We start from the raw sequence: 24,056 nt of genomic DNA on the forward strand, positions 1-24,056 counted from the left end.
TGTAAATCTCACTGTGGTTTTAGTTTACATCTCTAATGCTTAGCAATGTTGACTCTTTCTTTATATACTTAGTAGCCATTTGTATACCTTCTTTGGAGAAATGTCTAGGCAAGTCCTCTACTTATTTATTAATCAAGTTGTTCCCAACTTATTGTTGTTGTTGTCAATATCACTTAAAGATTTATTTACTTTTTAATTTCAAGAATAATATATCAACTTTTTAGAAATTCAAATCACATTTAATCCTACCATTCAGAAAACCAAGTTACTTTTAAATGAAAATATTCCTAGAAGTAGCTTAAGTATTCAATAATATGATAAAATGAAAACATTAACTGCAGCCATTTAAGCCAACTGTGTTCCTTTACTTGTGAGTGTGCAGTGTGCAATGGCTGCAAACAGCAATCTCCTGAGTAGTGTACTCAGCCTGTTGCTTGCATGGATTGCCCTGAGGAACCTTGGAGACTGTGTTCCCAGTGGATGTTCATATCTCTGAGCTCATAGTGTCCCCAGCCTAGACTCCAGATAAGTATGCAAGGGCCAGGGGACTACCTTTGGGAAGCCCCAGGACATGGTGACAAGAGTTCACATTGGACAAGTTATCAAGTCCATCGCCACCAAGCTGCAGAACAAGAAGCAAGTGATTGAGGTCCTACTCAGGGCCAAATTCAAGTTCTCTGGCCACCAGAAGATTCATATCTCAAAGAAGTAGGGCTTTACCAAGCTTAATTCAGATAAATTTAAAGACATGGCAGCTGAGAAGCTGCTCATCCTTGATGGCTGTGGGGTGAAATACATCTTCAATTGTAGTCCCCTGGACAAGTGGCAGGCCCTTCACTCTTGAAGGCTTCTGCTCTGCTGTCCTTTCTTTAATTTCAGCTCATCAGTAAATCCTACCTCATGTTAAAAAAGAAAACCCTGGGTGCTTAACAATGCTTTCCTTTGCTTATTTAGGAATCTACTATTTTATGGGAAAGTTCTTTGATTTAATATACGTTAAAAACTCTAGTGCATTTTATCTATTTTTTTCTTAAAATCACTAGGGTTACTTGTTTACTTTCATAGTCACCTCATTAATTTTATTGTCAAATAAATCATGATGAACATTGCTCCTTAAATATAAATCAGTTTCTTAATTCTGTCCTCTAAAACTGTTTTCATTTTTCTTTATGTAAGTTAATGTGCACACCCACTTCTTATTTTTAACTTTGGAACAAATGTTTATTACTGTTTAATAGGGCCAAAAGAGAACACAAAGCATTGAAAACATCACTGGTTCACAAAAACAGTCACCTTGTTACCTTCTTGGTTACATCTGTTTATTTAACAAGGCTTCATTCACACATTAAAACAAGATACTAATCCAATTCAAGTTTATAACAATTATAAGAATAAACATTTGTTGGGGCAATGTACAATAAATTGTGCTTTTCTTAACAAGCACTACATTTACATTTATAGAGTGTACTGTACAACATACATGGAATTGTGGAAATATCTCATTGGTGAATGTTTAGAGAGGAAGAGGCTGATAACTAATGTTTCTTTTGTAGTCAATTAGTACTGCTTGTACTAGCCACTAAGTCCTCTCAGGAACTCACAAAAGGTCAAAGCTGGGGCTGTGTATTTGACATCATCTACTCTGTGAGTTAGAGTGAAATGTCAATCTGATTGCCTTTGAGACCCACCCAGGGGATTGATGGGGCATATTTCTGGGTGTGTCTAGATGGGTGCTGGAGGGCTGGCCTTGGGATATACGTCTGCTCCTTCATCCCTTCCTCTCTGTCACTGTTCCCCTGCTCTGCTTACTGGTGTCACCAGATTTTGTAGTGCTGGAGTCTCCTTCTGGAGGTGGTTTCTAGGTTCTTTCTTTCCTGAGCAAAGAACTGGTCAAGACAATGGCAAATGGTAGCAAAGTTTTATTAGAGGTAAGAAAAGAAACAGGCTCTGCAGATCAAGATTGAGCCAAGGAAAAATAGGAAAAGAAGTATGCCCTACAGCGTGAGGGTGAGGGTGAGCCATCCATGTAAAAGAGAACCCAGTGGCAAAAACTCAGTGTGGACCATCCTTTTTGTATCATTCACTCCTAAGGCTGACGTCAGATCTAGGCCATCCTATCGAAAACCTGCTCAAGTTCTCATGAGAGGTCCATGTGCAGGGTTTTGGGAACTGTTCTGCATGTGTCCTGGGATTTGTAATTAACAGGTGACATCTACTTCCCCAGCCAGTTTTGCCACACCCTAATCTCTTATCTCACTGGCAGTTATGAACTAAGCATCTTTATTCTGCCATGCCCTTCTGCCATGATGTTCCTGCCTTGGAGCTAGTCTACAATGGACTGAATCCCTTTGAACTGTGAACCAAATGAAACCCTCCCTCCTTTAAGTTGTCGATGTCAGCCATTGTGTTCTAGTGAGAGGAAAGCTAGTATACAACCCAATCCATTATACCTCATTCCTTTCCAAACCCTTCTTTTGAGTCCTCTTCTAGATCTAGTCCTTTTCTAGAACTGGGTCTGTGATCAGTTAAATTCCTTGACATCCTCATTGCCCTGACTGCTCCCTATCCTCCTGGTCTTGTTGAAACTTGGCTTTCCCCTGAGGCCCCTGCTTCTCCTATAACCAGATAAGGTATTTTTTAAATATTCCTTTTGTTTTAATCATTTGTCCTCCATCATTTCTCAAAATGAAGCTCCTGCCTTCATATCACACAAATGCTTTGTAATTGGAAAATATCTGCCCTCTAGTCAACAGCTTTTCTTTCTTCTCTTGCCTTGAAAGCTTTGCTTATGAACTCTTATTTTCCTCTACTACTTTTATCTTTGTATGTCGTCAACATATATGTGAGCAGAGTATCCAAATCCATGGCCTCTCTACTCCTTGTCTTTTCCATCTTCTTTAGCCACAGATAACCACTCCCAGGGTGATTGACTGGGCCTTATTTTTAGCAGTTGCTTCATCCTGATTTCAACATTCCACTCCCTGACAACCACCTCATCATAGCTTCTGTCTACTGACATTACACTATTATACCACTGCTTCGCCTCTCCCCTCCCCTCCTCTCCCTTTCTCTCTCTTTCTCTTTTTCTCCATCATGTTTATGTAGGAAACCTTCAGCACTCATTGAAAGTTATTGTCTTTCCTGTGCCTAGAGTAAAGCAGGTAAAGACTTTGGGGGGAAAGGGGCACAAAACTAAACCAAGTGTTTGCCCTTAACCCACCAACCACAACTGAGCACTGCCGAAAAAATATACTAAGCAACTAGCTCACATTTTTCTTTCTCCTTAAATGTCCCACATTCATCCTCAATCCTTTTCCCTTTCAATTGAACACTTAGATTTATACTTCACTGATAAAATACATGTATCAGAGAGAGCTATCTCAAATAACCTCCCATGAAATGCATACCCAGCATCTTGGGTCTTCTTTTGTTAAAATATAACTGTCACTTTTCTATTAATATCCAACCCCCTTACTTGTGCTCTGCACTCATTCCCTCTGGCCTTCTTAGAGAGTATGCACTCTTTGTTTGCCATTCCCTATATCCTCTGTGTCAGTGGTTCTCAGAGCATGATCTGTGGACCTCTGGCAGTTCTTTCTCACCTTTCCCAATCTCCCGTCGGTGAGTGACACTGTGCTCAAACCTGGGAGTAATCCTTGATTCCTCTCTTTCCCTTACCCTAGTTCCAATCTGTTTCTAAATCTTGCCAATTCTCTTTCCATCATAAACTGGCATCTGAACTCTCCTCTTATCGCTAGTCAAAGTCACTCTCAACCTTCCTCTGAGCTGCTATAGTAGCTACCTAACAAGTCTCATTGCCTCTGCTCACATGCTCCATAATCCATTCTCCTCATGACAGTCAGATTGATCTCTTAAAATCACACATCAGACTATCATTCTTCCAAATGACTTGATAACTATCCATTTCTCATTGGAAAAACAAACCAGGTCTTGTAAACTCTGATCCTGTTTATCTCTTCCATCTCATGGCATTGCTTCACAGAGCTCAGCCACTGTCTTTTTCTTCTTTGGTGCCATTCTACCAAGTATTCTTTCTACTCCAAGACTGTTCCACCTCCTGGCTTTTGCATTCTTCAGGTCTCACTCAAATATAGTACATAGGGAGACTTTCCCCTGTTTTAAGTGGCCTTCTCGGGTTATGTTTTATCTCTTCACCTGATTATTTCCTTCATTATCACAATCTACAAGTGTCGTATTCCTCATTTATCATCCACTTCCTCAACTGTAACTGGGACGGAAAAATGGAAATTTAAAGGTTACATTTTGTTCTTTGGAGACAATTGGCTTCTCCAAACTTCTTTGGGCCTAGGACATAAACTGTCAACCTGACCTCTCCTCAGTTCAGATGAATGGACAGAATATGCAGATGATGGTACAAGGAGGTCAAGGTCCAGTTTCATTTCCACAGGGAAGGGAGGAAGAAGATGGGGTCCAGAAAGGGATGAAACAAGGTTGGACATGTATATTATCTTATTGTATCCCCTCTCACTACTGTCCCTTGCTATAAAAGATTTGAACACACCTGTGCATAGTGAGATGGTGACTTGAGACAAACGGGCTCCTCCATCTTTTTGGAGCTAGCTTTCAAGAACTCCTTTTTAAAAAACAAACAAACAAACAAATAAATAAATAGCTGTTTGGTCAACAGCAAACAAACGAACTTGAACATATGAACCTGGGTGGTCAATAACACAACTAGTCTGTGAGCTCCTCCAGAGTGGAGACCTTATTTTTCTTAGTCATCCCTAAATCTCCCACAAACGGTACCTACAGAAGCAGGAACTCAATCAACATCTGTTAAATATATAAATGAGTAAATGAATGAATTTTTACATATTTGATATGTGATATGTTCTTCAAATACATTACCTCATTTAATCACTATAATAATCTTATAAGGCCTTACTATTATTGCTTTCATTTGACAGATGAAGAAACAGAAATTCAAAGGAGCTATTTTCTCAGAGTTACATAGCTGGTACGGACTGTATTAATCTGTTCTGGTTGCCATAGCAAAGTTCCATAGACAGGAAGGCTTAAAAGGAATTTATTTTCTCACAATTCTAGAAGCTAAAAGTTCAAGATTGAGGTTCTAGACAATTCTGTTTCTGGTGTTTCTCTCTTCTTGGTTTGCAGATGGCTGCCTCCTCACTATGTACTTCACATGGCCTTTCCTCAGTGTGTGAATGACAGAGAAAGAGAAAGAGAGATCTAGTGTGTCTTATAGGAAAACTAATCCTATCAGATAAGGGCACCACTTTCATACCTCATTTAACCTTATTACTTCTGTAGAGGCATTATCACCAAATATAGAAGCACTGGGGGTTAGAGTATCAGCATATGAATCGTTGGGGGATGGGGACACAAATGCTTAATCTATAACATTGACAGAGCCAAGATTCAAACTCAGACTTGCCAACTCCAAAGCTCATATTTGTAATTGTTAAATCATGCTGTCTTGTTGCCTTTGGTCCCTAGCTCTGTACTTGAAACTCCACACTCTAGGTTTCATACACTGTCAAGCAGTTATTTGCTTCTCTCATGACACCCACCCTCACCCACCCTCGTGGGAGTTAGGAGCTTATGATGCAAAGCCTGGCTTCACCTTCTGCTCCCTTTGTGGTCTGGAGGCAATCACATAACAACTCTGGATCTTCCTCAGGTACTTTATGAATGAAGTATGGACAATGACAGAAGATATTTGTGGGAACTTCTTTCAAATGGTGAGGAGAGGAAAAGGTAGTGCGGGGCAAATTCTCTAAGTACATTGGTGCAAAAATACTGCATGATTCCAGTGTCTTGTTGTTATGAATATTTCCCCGAATAACATTAACAGCTGTGTGGATGAGTGTGGGAGCTGCCTCAATGCCAGCTTGATGATACAGCCTGCAGGAAAGGCCCTGACATGGCTGTGACCAATGTTTTTCCCTTCTTTCTCCTGTTGAGTCACCGTGGTTTTGTTCAGCTTAAATGAAATGTTTTGTTTGTTTGTTTTGATATGTGCTCATTTGCGCTACATACAGGCTGGGAGGAATTACACTAAGGAGCTCATTCCAGCTTTCCACCCCGATCCCACTGAGATGGGTGTTGCTCTGTCTGGAACTTCTCAAGAATGGAGTTTATCTGCTTGAAATCAAAGGACATCTGAAGATAACTTAAATGATGATGATAATGATGATGATAATGATGATGGTGATGATGATGATGATGATGATGATGATGATAGTGAAGCATTGTCTTGAGTACGATATGCATATTAATGCCCTTATTTTCCATAATAACAACACTGAGAAGGAAATGATCATCCTAGGTATGTGCTATAATACCATCAGTCCTTCATATCAGCAGGTTCCACATCCTTGAATTCAACCAATTGTGGGGGAGAGATAGTTTAAAAACAAAAATTGCATCTGCACTGAATATGTACAGAATTTGTTCTTGTCATTATTTTCTTTAAAATCCAGTGTAATAACTATTTACCTCATGTTTATATAACTGATCTAGAGGCAAGTAAAACTGTATGTGAGTATATGATAGGTTTTAGGCAAACACCATGCCATTTTATATAAGGGACTTGAGCTTCTGAAGATTCTGGTATCTCTCAAGTCCTGGAACTAATCCTCCATGGACACTGAGGGATGGCTATAATCTTCCCACACCTAGTAATCACCTGGCTGGGAAGTGAATAAGTGGCTTTGGTTCTAGGGTCCTTGCTCTGAACCATAACAACATGATATCTCTTCTGACATGTGGCTTCCCCATGCCTATTTTGTGGTCTCAAGGACTGAAAGATCGAGCTATTCTAGAGTTCAGGGAAAAGAAATGCAGTGTTTTCTGGGTGGGGTGGGGGTGTGTAAAGTCAGGGAGTGCCATTCTGGGAACAGAAGCAAAAGCCAGAATCCCTGGTATCTGCAGTCTCCAACCTAAGAGGGTGGGGTTCGGTCCTTTTCCAGGGGCTCCAAGATCTCGTAGAGCTAACAGGCTTGCATTGTAAGTATGAGGTTAACAATCTCTTCTAGTGGGAAGTGAGTTCCTCCAGGGCAGGGCTAGTATCTAGATCAGCTCAGTGGTCCCTGATTAGACTGAGGACAGCAGCAGGAATTTGAGCCCTGGGCCATTGTCTCAACTGACATGATCTGGGTTCTAAAATAATGAAATTATAGAATAGGTGCTCGTGATTGAGTGAATGACACAGGCCCGGAAACACAACAGGAATCATTTGTGTAATCTTTTTTAATATTTCTAATTTTTAAAATCCTTTGTATGTTTCCCCTCAACATGAAGGTCCTCAAGTTTGAATCAACAAGCCAGGTGTGGTGGCATGTACCTGTAGGCCTATCCCTTGCAAAGCTAAGGCAAGACAGTTGCTTCAGCCCAAGAGTTCAAGGCCAGCCTGGGTAACATAGTGAAACCTCATCTCAAAAAAGAAAAGAAAAAAAAGAAAAATTAAGAGACAACTAGAATCACCTTGGGTGTGAGGTAAGAAAGTATTTTCTCAGGCTCTCAAACATTGAGATCTTGAATCAGTTGTTTCATGTGGTTTTTAGAAATATTTTACTGCAATATAATGCACAACCAGGAAAATACCTATATCATAACCAAATCTTCACAAACCCAATCTTTACAAACTGAATATACCTATGTATCCAGCACCCAGAGCAAGAAAAAGAATATTATTAGAACACTTTGGGGAGTTTTAAACAAATAATCCAATAATTTTCATACAAATCACTTGAACACTGAGAAACACTACAGGATTTATTATAGTAAAACTCTAAATGTAGAAACTGCTTGTGTGTGCATTTTTGAGGAAAATATATTTAAGAGAACTGGGGAAAATTGTTCCTTAGCCACAAGGAGCCCAGTACAGAGTGGGTGCATTGGTCTTGGAGTTGGGAGTGGAGAACACCCCTGGGTCACAAACTGGCCTTCTGGATACAAGGGAAGCAGAGCTTGAGAATACCTCCCGTGGGCCCTGAGGAGAAAAGCCTATGGACACATAGCCCAGACCAGTGGTGGCAAACCTATGGCACGCATGTTCTTTTCTTTTAAGGTAAAAGATGCTAATGTATGAGTTCTTTTTTGTAAACTAAAACCTCAGCATTTGGGTTTAATTGCAGTGTTGGCACTTTGTGATGAATAGCTGGGTTTGGGATTGAAGTTTGGGCATTCATCTCTGAAAGGCTCGCCATCATTGGCCCAGACCTTTCAGTTACTCAAGCTCTGAAGCAACAAATTGTTCTCTCTCTGTTCCTCTGTTTCTCCCTCCCTCACACAAAGAATACTCACACACACACCACCCAAAACTTCTTTGGAGTGTTCTTTCCCATTCTTCAGTTAAGGTCTTGTACTATGGAGTCAGCTTTGATTCTTAAAATACCTCTGTCTTTTTCCTCCTACTTTTTTTTCCTTCAAAAATTTTTTTTTATCTTGATGTTCAGATTTAAGGACAAAACCAGAAGTCATAAACCTGATCCTACACAAAAATTGAAATATTGGGTGGTGGGAAAAGAAGAGTCTGAGTTATCATGAATACCTCTTAATTATGCATCAGCAGATTCTCAAAACACTGAAATCAGCCTGAGTGTTCCAAGCCACCTTTGTCCCATACCTCATGTGACAACATCCATACCTAGCCTTTTAGTAAGTACATATATAGAAAGCAGGGATTTCTATATTTTGGCTTTGCATCTGAAAAAAATTCTTTAGTGTTTTAATGTTAAGCACTACATATTCATGCACCTTTAAAAAAATTTTTGAGAGTTATACATTCAACAGAGAGGACTGCAAATTTGTTTACTGAGTTTGACTCCTGAATTCTTTCCCTTGAATTTTTTTTTTCCTGTGGGAAAAGGGTTAGAAGCATTTCAAAACAAGTTTGGAAGGAGTTGCCTAGGCCTTCTAAAGATTTGAGATGAGTAAAATGAGAAAGCTTTCTTATCTCCCAGCCAATCAGTAACCAAAATGATAGTTTTCATCCTGTGGTCCCATGGAGTGCTCAAGCATAGCTCACTCCCAGAAAAGTCACACACACACAGAGGAACTTTTCACATTCTACCATTCACTCACGCATTCATTCATTCATTCAACAAATTGTTACTGAGTGTGTACTATGTGTCAGATCACCAAATGCAAGCTCCTTTGCCTGGTCTCTCCTTTTTAATCTTTTGATAAGGGCACTCTAATAAAAGGGAGGAATACAGACCTACAAAATCATTGTCCTTCCCCTCCACTTGTCCCCAGTCTTCTCACTGCTCAGTTAGAAATCTGTATAACTGAGGAAAAAATGATTCCCTCCCAAACTGGCCTTTTATCGGTGTTGTTAATATTTGTGCTTATATCAGGATGACTTTTCTGACATTGTGGTACTGAGGAAGCTCCCCAGGCTTTGCAAATCCAGCTGACATACTGCAGCAAACCTATGGCCTCACAGAAGAGCTAATTACACACCCTGTTTATTTTAGTGAGAAAACCGGCTCTGGCTAGGCAGTGGACGTGTTTGCAGAATCAAAAATCAAGTGTTCCTCCATTGTCTTTTCTAATTTTCAAACTTTTGATCTCATTCCAAATTATATGTTACAGCAGTTTTCATCAGCAGGATGATGCTCACTCTGGAAATTTCAAGGAATGGCTCTGCCATATGTTTAAAAATGTGCACACACTGATGTGGTTTGGGGTAACTACTTGATTCAGGCTGCATTTGTACCTTTAACAGTTTTCAATTTGACATTTTCTGCAACATGAAAACAGACTCTAAATTTAAAATTCTCATAATGAGATTCAACATTTGCCCTTTTTTTTTTTTTTTTGGTACCGGGGATCAAACTCGGGACCTTGCGCTTGCAAGGTAGGCAGCAGAACCACTGAGCTAAATCCCCGGCCCTCAATATTTGCCTTTAATGCAGTTCAAGTGTGTATGTCTGGTTTAAAAACAAATCTAGTATATGAAAATATATGTACACCCATCCAATCAGGAGCAAGAGATTCACTTACAGTATGACTGACCCACTTTGCAGGATGATTTTTCAGGAATGAAATTGTCACAGTTTACCCCTAAAAGGGTAAACTTTCCTAGTGTACTTAGACATTTTGTAAATTTTTAATTTAAATGCACTGTTCACACATCGTGAGTATTTTGTAAAGAGAAGATGTTCAGGCAGATGGCTTGTGATATTTTTTGAGCCATTATCCCAACTTGAATGGAATCCAAACGATTTGTCAACATCTGGTTGGGATTTAGTGCCCTGCCTACATCATTCTGAAGCAAAGTTGCTTCAAGTCCTAGGTAAACAGATTCTCTTTTTCTAGGCCTCTCAGACAACCTTTACCTATTTCCCAGGCTTGTAATCTTTCTAGCATTTTTTTTGCAGCAGTTGTACTGCTCAATTAAATTCTGCCTTGGAAACAATCTTGGTTTTGTTCATTTCATTAGTTTAGCTATGTGTCAGGCCCCCAAGAAACTTGGCTCAGAAAATTATGGTAGTTGATGAAATGGAATGGAAGTTGATGAATGGAATGGAGTGGTCACTATTCTGAATCAGTGTCTTTTGGTTAACAAGAATTCATCAAAATGAAATCTGATTTGAGTGACAGAACAGTGTTTTGTAATGGCCTATAGTTAGGCTCCCTTTCTGCAGGAAATTATTAAATAATGGGCAATAAAAGAGTAGATACAAGTAGAAGCCAATCAGTGATTATCTGTCATAGCCAAAGGGATTGTTTTAGTAGTATAGAGGCAACCTTTTCTGGACAATAGGAATCAGATCCAGTATGTTTGTTAGAACTGATGCGGAGGACAAACTTTCTCTTCAATTGGATTTAATCTTCGGAAAATATAAGTGAGTAGCCTCTGGAAGTTGCCTGAAAGTGAAAACAGCACAGAAAAAAACTGAATGGTAGAGAAACCCAAGTCGACATTATTTGAGCCCTGGGAGCTAACAGTTCTGAACTCAGAACTAGTATCAGGGCTTTCTAATTAAGAGAATGAGTAAATTCAAATTTTAGTTAGGCAAGTTTGGGTTGAATTTTTATCATTTCCCAATGAAAGATCCCTGACTCCCCTCTCTCAAACTGTTTTTTACTGGTCTGATAATTGCCAAGACCTATCATTCACCCTCCAAAATACTTTATCTTCATCACAATGGCCATCAACTATCAGGTTCAGGTTCTTATAAACTCTTGTTGGAATGTGCAAACTCTTAGTCTGTCTTTCAGTTTCCTTTTTTCCCTCCCACCTCCATTTCTAAAGCTTCCTTATTAATAAAGTACAGATACAATAATGAAGGCATGGACTACATCAACCAAAAACTTTCACTGACTTCCCATTGCCTACTGAATAAAGTTCACATGAAATGTCTACCTTTCCAACTTTTGTTTTCTACCATTTTTCTCATGCAATTTATACTAAGGATTATGCATTTTGATTTGGTATTCAAGTACTCAGACTAAATTTGATAAAAATCCCTGGTGAATTTGCTTAGCTCATGTCCAAATATTTCAACTTCCAGGTCAAAAGACAACTTGTCCATAAAGTTTTCCCTAACTTATAACTGGAAACCATGTTTCCACCTTCTAAACTCTTAAATGCCTTTGTCTCTTCACTCCTAATGACTTTACCTATTATCTTCTCTTATATTTGAACATTTTATTATAGCCACTTATAGATGCCATCTATCTACTTTGCTGTTTTCCTCTGTGTCAGTGAAGTTTGTTTCAGATGTACCTTTTCATGTACCTCATTTTCACACCCCCATCAAACATCCCATAAATGTTTATTGAATTGGTATAAATGAAGGTTGTTTGGTATGGTTTTTTGATACTTGATTCTTGATGAATATTAAAAAAAACCTTATAGACAGGTGTACCACCAACAGCCAGAGGCCCACACTGATACCATCAGTAAATGATTACAGATACCTGCAAGAAGCTGGTGTGGACCACAGCAGCAAGGCTGCAGGCAGGCTCAGCCAGGGACCCACACCAACCCCAGCTGCTTGGGGGCACAGGCCCCAGCCAAAGACCTGCCTGGAAAAGAGCTGCACAGGTGCACAAGCAATGGCCAGAGGCCTCCCCCAATACATTGGTAAGTACAAGCCCAACCCTAGCTAAAAGCCTGGCCAGACACCAACAACTTGGGTGCTCAGCCCCCAGCCAAAGGGTGTCCCAGACAACAGCTACATAGAGGAGCAGGCCCTAGCCAGAGGCACACGTGGATACCATCCCAAGGGTGAACAGGCCCCAGCCAGAACCCTGCCTGGACAACAGGTCAACTAAGGGATCCAGAATGCCTCCATTCTGAACCCAGGAATTGGTGCAGTGGTGAGCAACTGAGAAAAGTCCCCTCAGTGGCTAGCTAAGAATGGGCAAAACGTCACCTCAACAAAGGGACAGCAGGCTGCATCTGCTGAAATGAGAAGACACATAAACAAATCTCAAAACCAGACTTCCACATCACCTAAGGCAATACCAAAAGGCAAGGAGATGGAAAAATCTGATACTCAACTGCCTGGACTCCCTGAACTAGCAATGAAACAGGATCTGGAAAAAATAAAATCAGAAATAATTTCTCAAATAACAACCGAGATTGTGTCCACAGTGCCAGACATGATTAATAAATCTAGAGCATACACCAATAAAAAATAGAGCAGCTGAGGAACATGATTGAATCCCAACATAGGAAACAGATGGAATCCATAAAACAGGTGCAAACAGATTTCCAGGAGATTAAAAACTCCACTGAAACTCTACAAAGCAGAATGAGCCAATGTGAGAACAGAATTTCAAATATAGAAGATAGGATTGCAATTAGTGACCAGGAAAAGAAATTTTTTAAAAAAATAGTAAGGGCTCACAAGAAATCAATCCAGCAGCTGCTAGATGATGCAAAGAAGAAAAACATAAGACTGATTGGAATCAATAAAGAAACAGGAGAGAGTGCAAATGACATAAAAAACTATACACAGAAGTAATGGCAGAAATCTCCCCAAATAGGGGAAAAGAACTTGACATACAGATAAGTGAGGCATATGGAACTCCAACTAGCCTTGATCAAAAGAAATCTACACAAGCATATAATAGTTAAGATTCCAGAAACCCAAAAGAAGAACAAAATTCTACAAGCACTTAGAGAAAAGAAACAAATCACATACCAAGGAAAGCCCATCAGAATCACAGAAGACTTCTCAATGCAAACCCTCAAGCCAAGAAGAGCTTGGAGTGACATATTTCAAGCCCTAAAGGAAAAAACTTCCAACTCACATTGATGTACCTTGCAAAACTATCTTTCAAAATTGATGGAGAAATAAAATACTTTCATGACAAAGAGCACCTTAGGAACTTCATGAATACCAAAACAATGCTCCAAAAAATTTTTTTTAAATATCCTAGGAAAAGACAATGAGAATCACAACCCAAGGAAGCCCAGTAGAATCAATCCATCAGACATGACAAGATATTAAACACAAAGGGGCAGAATCCAAGAAAAAGATAAAGTCATGACAATGAAAAGTCAATACATATCACTTATAACCATCAATGTTAATGGTCTCAATTCACTAATCAAAAGAAATAGACTGGCAGAATGGGTCAAGAAGCAAGATCCAACAATATGCTGCATACAAGAAACACACTTAATTAAAAAAGAAACTCACAGATTGAAAGTTAAAGGGTAGAAAACAATGCGCCTTGCAACAGAAACCAGAGAAAAAGCAGGAGTAGCTATCCTCTTTGCAGATCAAGTGGATTTCAAACCAACACTGATTAAGAGAGACAAAGAAGTACACTACATCCTTATAAAGGGAACAATCCAAGAGGAAGAGATGACAATCATAAATATATATGCACCAAACACTAGTGTGCCCAACTATATAAAACAAATGCTAATGGACATAAAAAATCAAATAACCACTAATACAATAGTAGTGGGGGACCTCAATACTCCACTGTCACAAATAAATAGATCAACTAGACAAAAAATAAGCAACAAAATACTAGAAGTCAACCAAACTCTTGAACAAATGAACTTAACAGATGTTTACCGAGTGTTCCACACCACAAAATCAGAATACACATTCTTTTCAGCTGCACACAGGTTGTTCTCCAAAATAGACCACATACTCGCTCATAGACCATGTTTAAGTATGTGCAAAGGAATTGAAGTTATCCCCTGAATAACATCAGACAATAGTGAGATGAAATTGGAGATCAATAGCAAAAAAAATCTGCAAAAATTTCATTAAAACATGGAAATTGAACAAAATACTTCTGAATTACCAATGGGTCACAGAGGAAATTAAAGAAGAAATCAGACAGTTCCTACAATTAAATGACAATGACAATACAACATATCATAATCTATGGGATACAATGAAATCAGTCTTTTAAAGGAAATTCATAGCAGTGAATACTCATATTAGGAAAACAGAGCAAGCTCAATTAAACAACCTAATGCTGAACCTCAAACTTCTAGAAAAAGAAGAGCAGGACAAACCCAAAGTTCATACAAGGAAGGAAATTATAGAGATCAGAGCAGAAATCAATGCAATGGAGACTAAGAAAACAATACAAAAAATCACTGAAACAAAGAGTTGGTTCTTTGAAAGAATAAACAAAGTTGACAAATCCTTAGCCAAATTATCAGAAAAAGGAAAGAAAAGTCCCAAATCCATGCAATTAGGAATGAAAAGGGTGAAATTACAATGGACCCAGCAGAAATCCAGAGGATCATCAATACCTACTTTGAGAACCCATATGGCAATAAGATGCAAAACACAGAAGAAATGGACAAATTCCTAGATACGTATGAATTACCAAAGTTGAATGAAGAAGACCTAAAAATTCTAAACAACCCAATACCAATCCTTGAAATTGAAAATGTAATTAAAAACTTACCAACCAAAGTACAAGATCCCAATGATGCATGTAACTGTATTTTATATCTAAAATGTATGAATAAACTTAATGGGAAAAAAAACCCCTTACCAACCAAGAAAAGTCTGGGCCCTGATAGCTTCATTGCTGAGTTCTACAAGACATTTAAAGAAGAACTATTATCACTAGTGTTTAAACTCTTCAATGAAATTGAAAGGGAAGCAATACTCCCAGATTCATTCCTGGAAGCAAGCATCATCTTGATCCCCAAAGCAGAGAAAGACCCAACTAAAAAAGAGAACTATAGGCCAATCTCACTAATGAACATGAATGCAAAAATCCTTAATAAGATACTGGCAAATAGAATGCAGAAGATCATCAAGAAGATCATACACTCTGACCAAGAGGGATTCATCCCAGGAATGCAGGGATGGTTCAACATATGCAAAACAATAAATGCAATATATTGTATTAATAGAGCCAAGGACAAAAACCATGTGATCACCTCAATAGATGTAGAAAAAGCATTTGACAAAATCCAACATGAATTCATGATAAAATAACCCTAGAAAATATTGGAATAGATGGTCTCTTCCTCAACATGAAAAAAGCCATCTATGAAAAAACAACAGCCAATATCATACTAAATGGTCAAAAACTGAAATCCTTCACACTAAAATCAGGAACAAGGCAAGGATGTCCACTATCACCACTCCTGTTCAATATAGTTTTGGAAACATTAGCCACAGCAATTAGACAAGAGAAAAAAATAAAAGGACTAAAGATAGGAAATGAAGAAGTCAAAATGTCATTATTTGCAGATGAAATGCTACTCTATATAGAAGACCCCAAGAACTCCACCAAAAGTCTTCTAGACTTAATAACCAAATTCAGTAAAGTAGCTGGATACAAGGTCAACACACAAAAATCAATAGCTTTCCTGTACACAAACAACAAACTCATTGAAAGAGGAACTGGAGAAACAACTCCCTTCAAAATAGCATCCAAAAAACTGAAATACTGCCCAGCGCACAGAAAGTGAGCCACTCCCAGCACCCAGGAGGAGGCTTCTGGGCCGAAGTACCACCCCCTGCCCCAGTGCACAGGAGTTGAGCTGCTCCCAGCACCCAAGAGGAGGCTTCCAGACAAAAGTACCACCCCTCCCCCACCACACAGGAGGTGAGCCGTGTGGGTGGCAGCAACACCCTCCCCCCTTCAAAATGAGAAGACAGGTGAACAAGTCTTAAAACCAGACTTCCAGATCACCTAAAGCAACCCCAAAGGGAAAGGAGATGGAACACTCTGATATGCAAAAAACCTGGACTCCCTGAACTGGCAAAAAAAGAGGATCTGGAAAAAATAAAATGAGAAATAATTTCTCAGACAACAGCAGAGATTTCGACCATAGTGCAAGACATGATTAATAAATCTAGAGAACACATGGATAAAAAAATAGAGGAACAGGGGCTGGGGATTTAGCTCGGTGGTTTCCCTACCTGCTGTGCAAGTGCAAGGACCCAAGTTCGATCCCCAGTACCAAAAAAAAAAAAAGAAAAGAAAAATAGAGGAACTGAGGAACATGATGGAATCCCAACATAGAAAACAAATGGAATCCATAAAACAGATACAAACAGATTTCCAAGAGATTAAAAGCTCTATTGAAAGCTTACACAGCAGAATGAGGCAATGTGAGGGCAGAATTTCAGACATAGAAGATAAGATTGCAATTAGTGACCAGGAAAAGAAAAATTGCTTTAAAATAGTAAGGGACCATGAGAAATCAATCCAGCAGCTACTAGATGATGCAAAGAAGAATAACATAAGACTGAGCAGAGTCGATGAAGAAACGGGAGAGAGTGCAGATGACATAAAAACACTGTTCACAGAAGTGATGGCAGAAAATTTCCCAAGGAGGGGAAAAGAACTTGACATTCAGATAAGGGAGGCATATAGGACTCCAACAAGCCTTGATCAAAAAATATCTACACATAGGCATATAATAGTTATTCCAGAAACCCAACAGAAGAACAAAATTCTACAAGCAGTTAGAGAAAAGAAACAAATCACATACTAAGGAAAGTCCATCAAATTAAAACAGACTTCTCAAAGCAAACCCTCAGGGATAGAAGATCTTGGAGTGATATGTTCCAATCCCTAAAGGAAAACAGGCTCCAACCCAGACTGATGTACCCTGCAAAACGATCTTTCAAAATTGATGGAGAAATAAGATACTTTCATGACAAAGAGCACCTTAGGAACTTCATGAATTCCAAACCAGCACTCCAAAAAATTTAGACAATATCCTAGGAAAAAACTACAAGGATCACAACCCCAGGAAGCAGAATTAATCCATTGAGCACGATAAGAAATTAAATGCAAAGGGGGAGAAAGCAACAAAAAGAAAAAGTCATGACAATGATAAGTCAATATGTATCTGTACTGTCTATTTATCATCTTATGTCTACTTTTTAATTGGGTTGTCTATTAATGAGCTGTAAGACTTCTTTATATATTCTGGTGATAGGTTATATGCATTATAAATATGGTCTGATTAAGGACTACTTTTCATTTTAATGATGTCATTTAAAGTTCTAAATTTTGATGGAACCTCATTTATCAATTTTTTTCCATTTGCTGAAGACACTATCTTTTCCTCTGCTCTTCAATTGAGTTTATGTTCTATGAAATGTTAATGTTAAATAATCTTTCAAAACTCAGTGGACCATATATGTGTGGTTCTGTTTCTAGATTCTCTGTTTTATTCCAATGATCTACATGTCTTTCCTTACACCAACAATGCCTTGATTACTGTAGCTTTAGAGGAAGTCTTAAAATTAGGTACGAAACACCTTCCAACACTGTTTTTTTTCCCCTTTTTCTAGGTCCTTTGTACTCCTACATAACTTTTAAATTTCAATATCCAATTCTTCATTTATAGCAAGTATACATAGACCTGAATTTTTATATATACCTTGTGTTTTCTAATCCTGCTAAATTCAAATACAAGTTCTAGGGGCTCCTTGAGATTTCTTAGTATTTTCTCTGTACATGATCATTTCATCTACATATAAAGATTTTACTACTACTTTGCCAATCGTATGCTAATTGTGTCTTTTTATTGCCAGACTATTTTGGTTTGGGCCTAGGTTTCAAAGTTTAATGGACAGATGAAGAGTAGGCATATCTGCCTTTGTTCCCCACCTTAGGGAGAAAGCACTGTGTCTTCTCCATTCATATAAGGCATTTTTGGTGGAAGTATGGAGTACATGGCTTATGTGTTGAGAAGGTTCTGTTCTATTTCTAGTCTTCTGATAGCTTTTACCATGAGCAGCTGTAGAATTTAGTCCAATACATTTTTCTGCAACTACTGACAGGATCATATGGCTTTTTCCTTTCCTCTGTTAAAATGTTACTTATAGGGGTGGATCTTCCAATGCTGAACCAACACTGCGATCCCTATAATAAAACCATTTTCTACATACTGCCAGATCTGACATCTAATAATTTGTTTTGTTAAACAAATTTTATCTATGTTCATACTTTTTTCTTCTATTATCTTTATCCAGTTTTAATATTAGCACAATGCTGACTTCCTAAAATGAGGGGAGAAATGTTCATTCTTTCTTCTGCTTTGGATGTTTGATATAAATTATCAGTTAAAATGTATATTAGCCCATTTTTGTCATATAGGTAGGTTTGCAAGCTAGGAATATACTTTCTTTAATAAGTGCTATTCAAATTTTATATTTCCTCCATAGTCAGTTTCATTAATTTGTCTTCCAAGGTATCTTAGAAGTTGTCAAATTTATTTCAAGAAAGATTTTTGTAATATGCTTTCTACATGCTGTTAAATTCTGTAAAACCTGTGGTAATGTCCTCTAAATTTTGATTTTGTAATTTAAAATATGTATAACTGATATTGTGTAATAGGAAGAAAAGATCTAAAGGAGTAGAGGAAGTAGGAGTGGTAGGGGAAAGGAAAGAAGGGAAAAGAAAAAATATGAGAAAAGAAAAAAAGAGGAAACAAAGCTTTTGCAAATAGGGAAGGGTAGAGGGGGTGAAGGAAGGGCAGGGGAAGGGGAAAAAAATAAGAACCAAGATACATCATGTAAAGGTACAAGATCCTAATGATGATTGTGACTGTGTTTTATACCTAAAATGTACCAATAAACTTAATGGAAAAAAACCTGAAATACCTAAGAATCAACCTAACGAAAGAAATCAAAGACCTCTATTCTGAAAATTATAGCACTCTGAAAAAAAGACATCAAAGATGACATCAGCAAACTGCTATATAGATTCAATGCCATCCCAATTGAAATTCCAGCAGCATACTTCACAGACCTTGAGAAAACAATTCAAAAATTCATTTGGACCAAGAAGAGACCTAGAATAGCAAAAGCAATTCTAGGCAATAAAGACAAAGTAGGGGTATCAAAATTCCCAACTTGAAACTATACTACAAAGCTACTGTGATAAAAACAGCATGGTACTGGCAAAAAACAGACCTGAGAACCAGTGGAACAGATTTGAAGATGCAGAAACAACTCCAGAGACACTCAGCTACCTCATCTTTGACAAAAGAGCCAAACACCCTTACTGGAAGAAAGATAGCTTCTTTAATAAATGGTGCTGGAAAACTGAGTTTCAACTTGCCAAAGATTAAAACTAGACCTATATCTCTCACCATGTGCTGAACTAAAATTGAAATGAATTAAAGTTCTAAATATTAAAACAGAAACACTAAACTTGCTGGAAGAGAGTTTAGGTAGAACTCTTGACATTGGCATAGGAAAAGATTTTATGAACAAAACCTCAGTTGCACATGAACTACCACAAAGAATCAACAAGTGGGATCTCTTCTTATTAAAAACCTTCTGCACAGCAAGAGAAAGCACCAATAGTGTGACGAGACAACCCACAATGTGGGAAAAAAATTTTTACCAGCGGTTCTTCAGACAAACGTCTACTATCTAAAATTTATAAAGAACTTTAAAAAATCAGACCTCCCAAATTTAAAGACCTGATCCAAAAATGGGCATCTGAAATGAACAGACATTTCTCAGACAAAGAAGTAGAAATAGCAAATAAACATATGAAAAAATGTTCAACATCACTGGTCATTCAAGAGATGCAAATGAAAACAATGCTGAGATTCCACCTCACCCCAGAAAGAATAGCTTCTATGAAGAAATCAACCAATAACAAATGCTGCCAGGCTTGTGGGGAGAGAGGAACCCTGTTCCACTGCTGGTGGGAGTGTAGACTGGTGCAATCACTGTGGAAATCAGTATGGAGATACCTCAAAGACCTAAGACTACAGGTCCCATTTGACCCAGCTATTCCCCTGCTGGGTATCTTCCCCAAAGAATTAAAAGAATCATAGCACAGTGATATAAGTGTACCCATGTTCATAGCGGCACAGTTTGCAATAGCTAAAACTTGGAAACAGCCCAAGTGCCCATCAACTGGAGACTGGATAAAGAAAATGTGGGTTTTTTTAATAAAATGAAGTACTACTCAGCCATAAAAAATGAAAAACTAGAGACAATTATAGCTAAATTAATGCATATTGAGGTGATACTCTTAAGTGAAATATATAGGACATACATGTGTAAATACCCAATAGCTTCTCTGGTGTGAGAAACTGAAAGTGTAAATAAGGACCAAAATGTATAATAGATAATGTAAAATAGGAAGAAAAGGGGCGAAGGGGATGCAAAGTGGGAGGGGTAGGGGAAAGAAAAGAAGGAAATGGAATTAATATGAGAAAATAAAAAATGGAAACAAAGTCTTTTTAAATATGGAGGAATGGAGGGGTTGAAGGGAGGGCAGGGGAATGGGGAAAAAAATAAGAACCAAGAGAGATTATGTAAAGGTACAAATTTCCAATGATGAATGTCAGTATACTGTATACCTAAAATGTACCAATTAATTTTTAAAAATAACTTATAAGTAGCAGTGACAGTTATCCATTGTGGCAACTTGAATAAGAAATGCCCAGCTGATTAGATTAGCATAGTTCTGGGTGTGGCTGAATGGATTTACTGAAGACAGAGATCCACCCTGGTATGATCAGCACCAACCAATATACTTGTAGCCTGAATGGAATAAATAGGGGAAAGAAGGAAGTCTCATACCTGTTTCTTTGGAAGAGCTCCAGTCTTCACCTTCACCTTAAATGTCCATCTCCTGGCTTCTAGCACAGAACCTTTGGCCTCCTGATATGGACTTGCTGGGGACTCTACAGTGAGCTCCAGGCCTTCAACCTTTGATTGGATCCTTTGGATCTCTAAGGCACTTGACAGTCCTTTTGCATAATTGCACACCTGACTCTGCGTACAGCCACTGTAAGCCTACCTTGTAAATCTTGATATATTTATACTATATATTTTATAATAAATGTTTCTCTAGTGAGCACTGACTGATACAGCATCTTATCCTCTTACTCTGTCCTAACTTTAAATAAATCTCCTATTGAAATTTATGAGGATGCTTGAAAACTGGCTTCACTCCCATCTTATAAACATACAAGAAGAAAAGCAAAAATTGGGTAAATATTTGGAAATGTTCTCACAAATCCTAAACTATTCTGTTGATGAGATCAAGTATCACATGTAAGTGTAACTGAAGAAGTATCTCAGAGACAACAGTTCTATTTGAATCATGTTAATAAGAGAAATAACACATATTTAAGTAGTTTAGGAAGTGTTTCTACAGACATTACTTCACTGCTGTTTCACAACAACTCCATGAGATCAGTAGGGGAGGAATCATCAACCCTGTTGGGTCAATAAGGAAAAGGTAAGGTCTAAGAGAAGCTAATCAACTAGCAAGTTTCCATAACTAAAAAAATGATAGAACTAAAACTAAAACACCAAATTTCTGATCCCTACTCCAGAGCTCTTCCAATTATTCTATGCTACTTACCTTAAGCTAAGTAAGGTAACTTCATGCTCTTTCCAATAGTTGATTTAGCAAGGACTTATGACCACTGGATTCTAGCTGTTGCAGTATGAGTAGGGGACTGGAAAGTGTCATAAATTTCTTGTTCCTAAGAGACATATAAAGAGAAGCTTCCTTTTTATTTCTCCTGGTTATAATTGTATAAGATATTTATTTGTTATTTTTCCTCCATCTTACCACAAGAATGAGGTTAATCAAGAAGAGGTACAGGCCACCAGAAGCAAAAAATGGGGTGTTGAATGGCCCTCATCTAGAGTCACCTGTCCTTGAACTTCTCTCTATATAATTACTTCCTTGTATTGTTCAATCCAGTGAGAGTTGGGGTTTCCCATTACACACATGTGAATACACCTTAACATATATAAAACAACATAGGAAATTTGGTGATATGGTATGTGGATTTAGAGTAGAGAATCCTGGTTTCAATCCTTAATACTTCAAACTAGGAATGTTGCTTAATTCTTTGGAGTGTTAAGTTCTTACCAGTAAAAGGATCAATTAAGTTTGCTATTGCTTAGAGTTATTTAATCAAACGCAGTAAGTGGTAGGAAGTGTCCAGACATGGTAGGTTATAAGTGGAAACTACTGTTTTTTAAAATTAATTTTATCGGTACATTTTAGGTATACAGTATGATGACATTCATCATTGGAAATCTGTACCTTTACATAATCTCTCTTGGTTCTCATTTTTTCCCCATTCCCCTGCCCTTCCTTCAACCCCTCCATCCCTATTTACAAAGACCTTGTTTCCATTTTTTCATTTCCTCATATTAATTCCGTTCCCTTTTTTCCTTTCCCCTACCCCTCCCACTTCCTCTTTGCCCCTTTTCTTCCCATTTCACATCATCTCTTATATCTTTTAGTCCTTATTTACACTTTCAGTTTGCCACACCAGAGAAACTATTGGGTATTTACACATGTGTGTCCTATTTATTTCACTTAAGAGTATCACCTCAATGTGCATTCATTTAGCTATAAATGTCTCTAGTTTCTTGTTTTTTATGGCTGAGTAGTACTCCATTTTATTAAAAAAAAAACATTTTCTTTATCCAGTTTCCAGTTGATGGGCAATTGGGCTGCTTCCAAGCTTTAGCTATTACAAATTGTCCTGCTATGAATATGGGTCACATATATCACTGTGGTATGATTCTTTTAATTCTTTGGGGAAGATACCGAGCAGGGGAATACCTGGGTTAAATGGGACTTCAGTCCTAGTTCTTTGAGGTATCTCCATACTGATTTCCACAGTGGTTGCACCAGTCTGCACTCCCACTAGCAGTGGAGCAGGGTTCCTCTTTCCTCACAGCCCTGCCAGCATTTGTTATTGGTTGATTTCATGGTAGCAGCCATTCTTTCTAGGGTGAGGTGTACATTGCTGTTAAGATGGACAGCAACTTTATCAATGTTATAAGTAGTTCTTTAAAATATTCTAACCCATAACTTTATTCAAAACAATTTTATTGTTTTATTCATCCTTTTTCCTATAATCAGGCAGCTATTAGAGTAAATACAAAGATTGATTCTTTCATCGGAATACTCAACCTCTGAGTGAACTTTATTTCCCTGAAGCCTGGAGATCATTGGGCAAGGTTAGGCAGAGGATAAAAGAGTAGATAATAAAATTATGAACTGGGGCTGGAGTTAGGGGGCTGCTACAAAGGCTGGAATTTGCCTTGAAGTCAGCAATCAACCCTTAAAAGAATAGTTTAACAAATCAAAGGCTTGCCATTTATTTGTTTTTAATTTTCCTTCAGAAGGTTTATAAGGACTTAATATTTCAATTTTATTGCATAGAGAGGGAAAGAGAAAGTATTTCATGTCCAAAAGAGAAGATAGCTTAGAAAACCTCATTTTATCAAATATACTATTTACAATAGTCCCCCACCTTGTCCATGTCCATTGGGAATGCGTTCCAAGACCCCCAGTGAATGCCTGAAGTCTTGGATAGTATACATATGCCCATAATATGGTTTAATTTAAAAATTAGGCACAGTAAGAGGTTAACAATAATTGTTGTTAATAATACAAAGTAGTAAAATCATAACAATATACCATAATAAAAAGTTATGTGGATATGGGCTCTTTCTCAAAATATCTTATTAAACTTTTACCTTTTCATTTACGAGAAGCACTTTACAGCTCTTCTCTGGCATATCTAATAGAATCACTACTTATATCAGCTAAGATTCACTGGAGGAAAA

General features: G+C 38.0%; 1 non-coding gene and 1 pseudogene across 1 annotated transcript; both read left to right on the forward strand.

The window, feature by feature from the left end:
• Positions 1–335: 335 nt before the first annotated feature.
• Positions 336–470, forward strand: LOC147827846 (small nucleolar RNA SNORA70). Its single transcript, XR_015451705.1, has one exon. It is a non-coding gene; the product is annotated as a small nucleolar RNA SNORA70 (small nucleolar RNA).
• On the forward strand, positions 389–844 carry LOC147827847 (large ribosomal subunit protein uL16-like; annotated as a pseudogene).
• The last annotated feature ends 23,212 nt before the right edge of the window (positions 845–24,056 follow it).

The sequence above is a fragment of the Heterocephalus glaber genome, unplaced genomic scaffold, assembly GCF_053883595.1.
Source record: "Heterocephalus glaber isolate CG9 unplaced genomic scaffold, H.glaber_assembly_v1.0 deba00001429, whole genome shotgun sequence".
Taxonomy (NCBI): Eukaryota; Metazoa; Chordata; class Mammalia; order Rodentia; family Bathyergidae; genus Heterocephalus; species Heterocephalus glaber.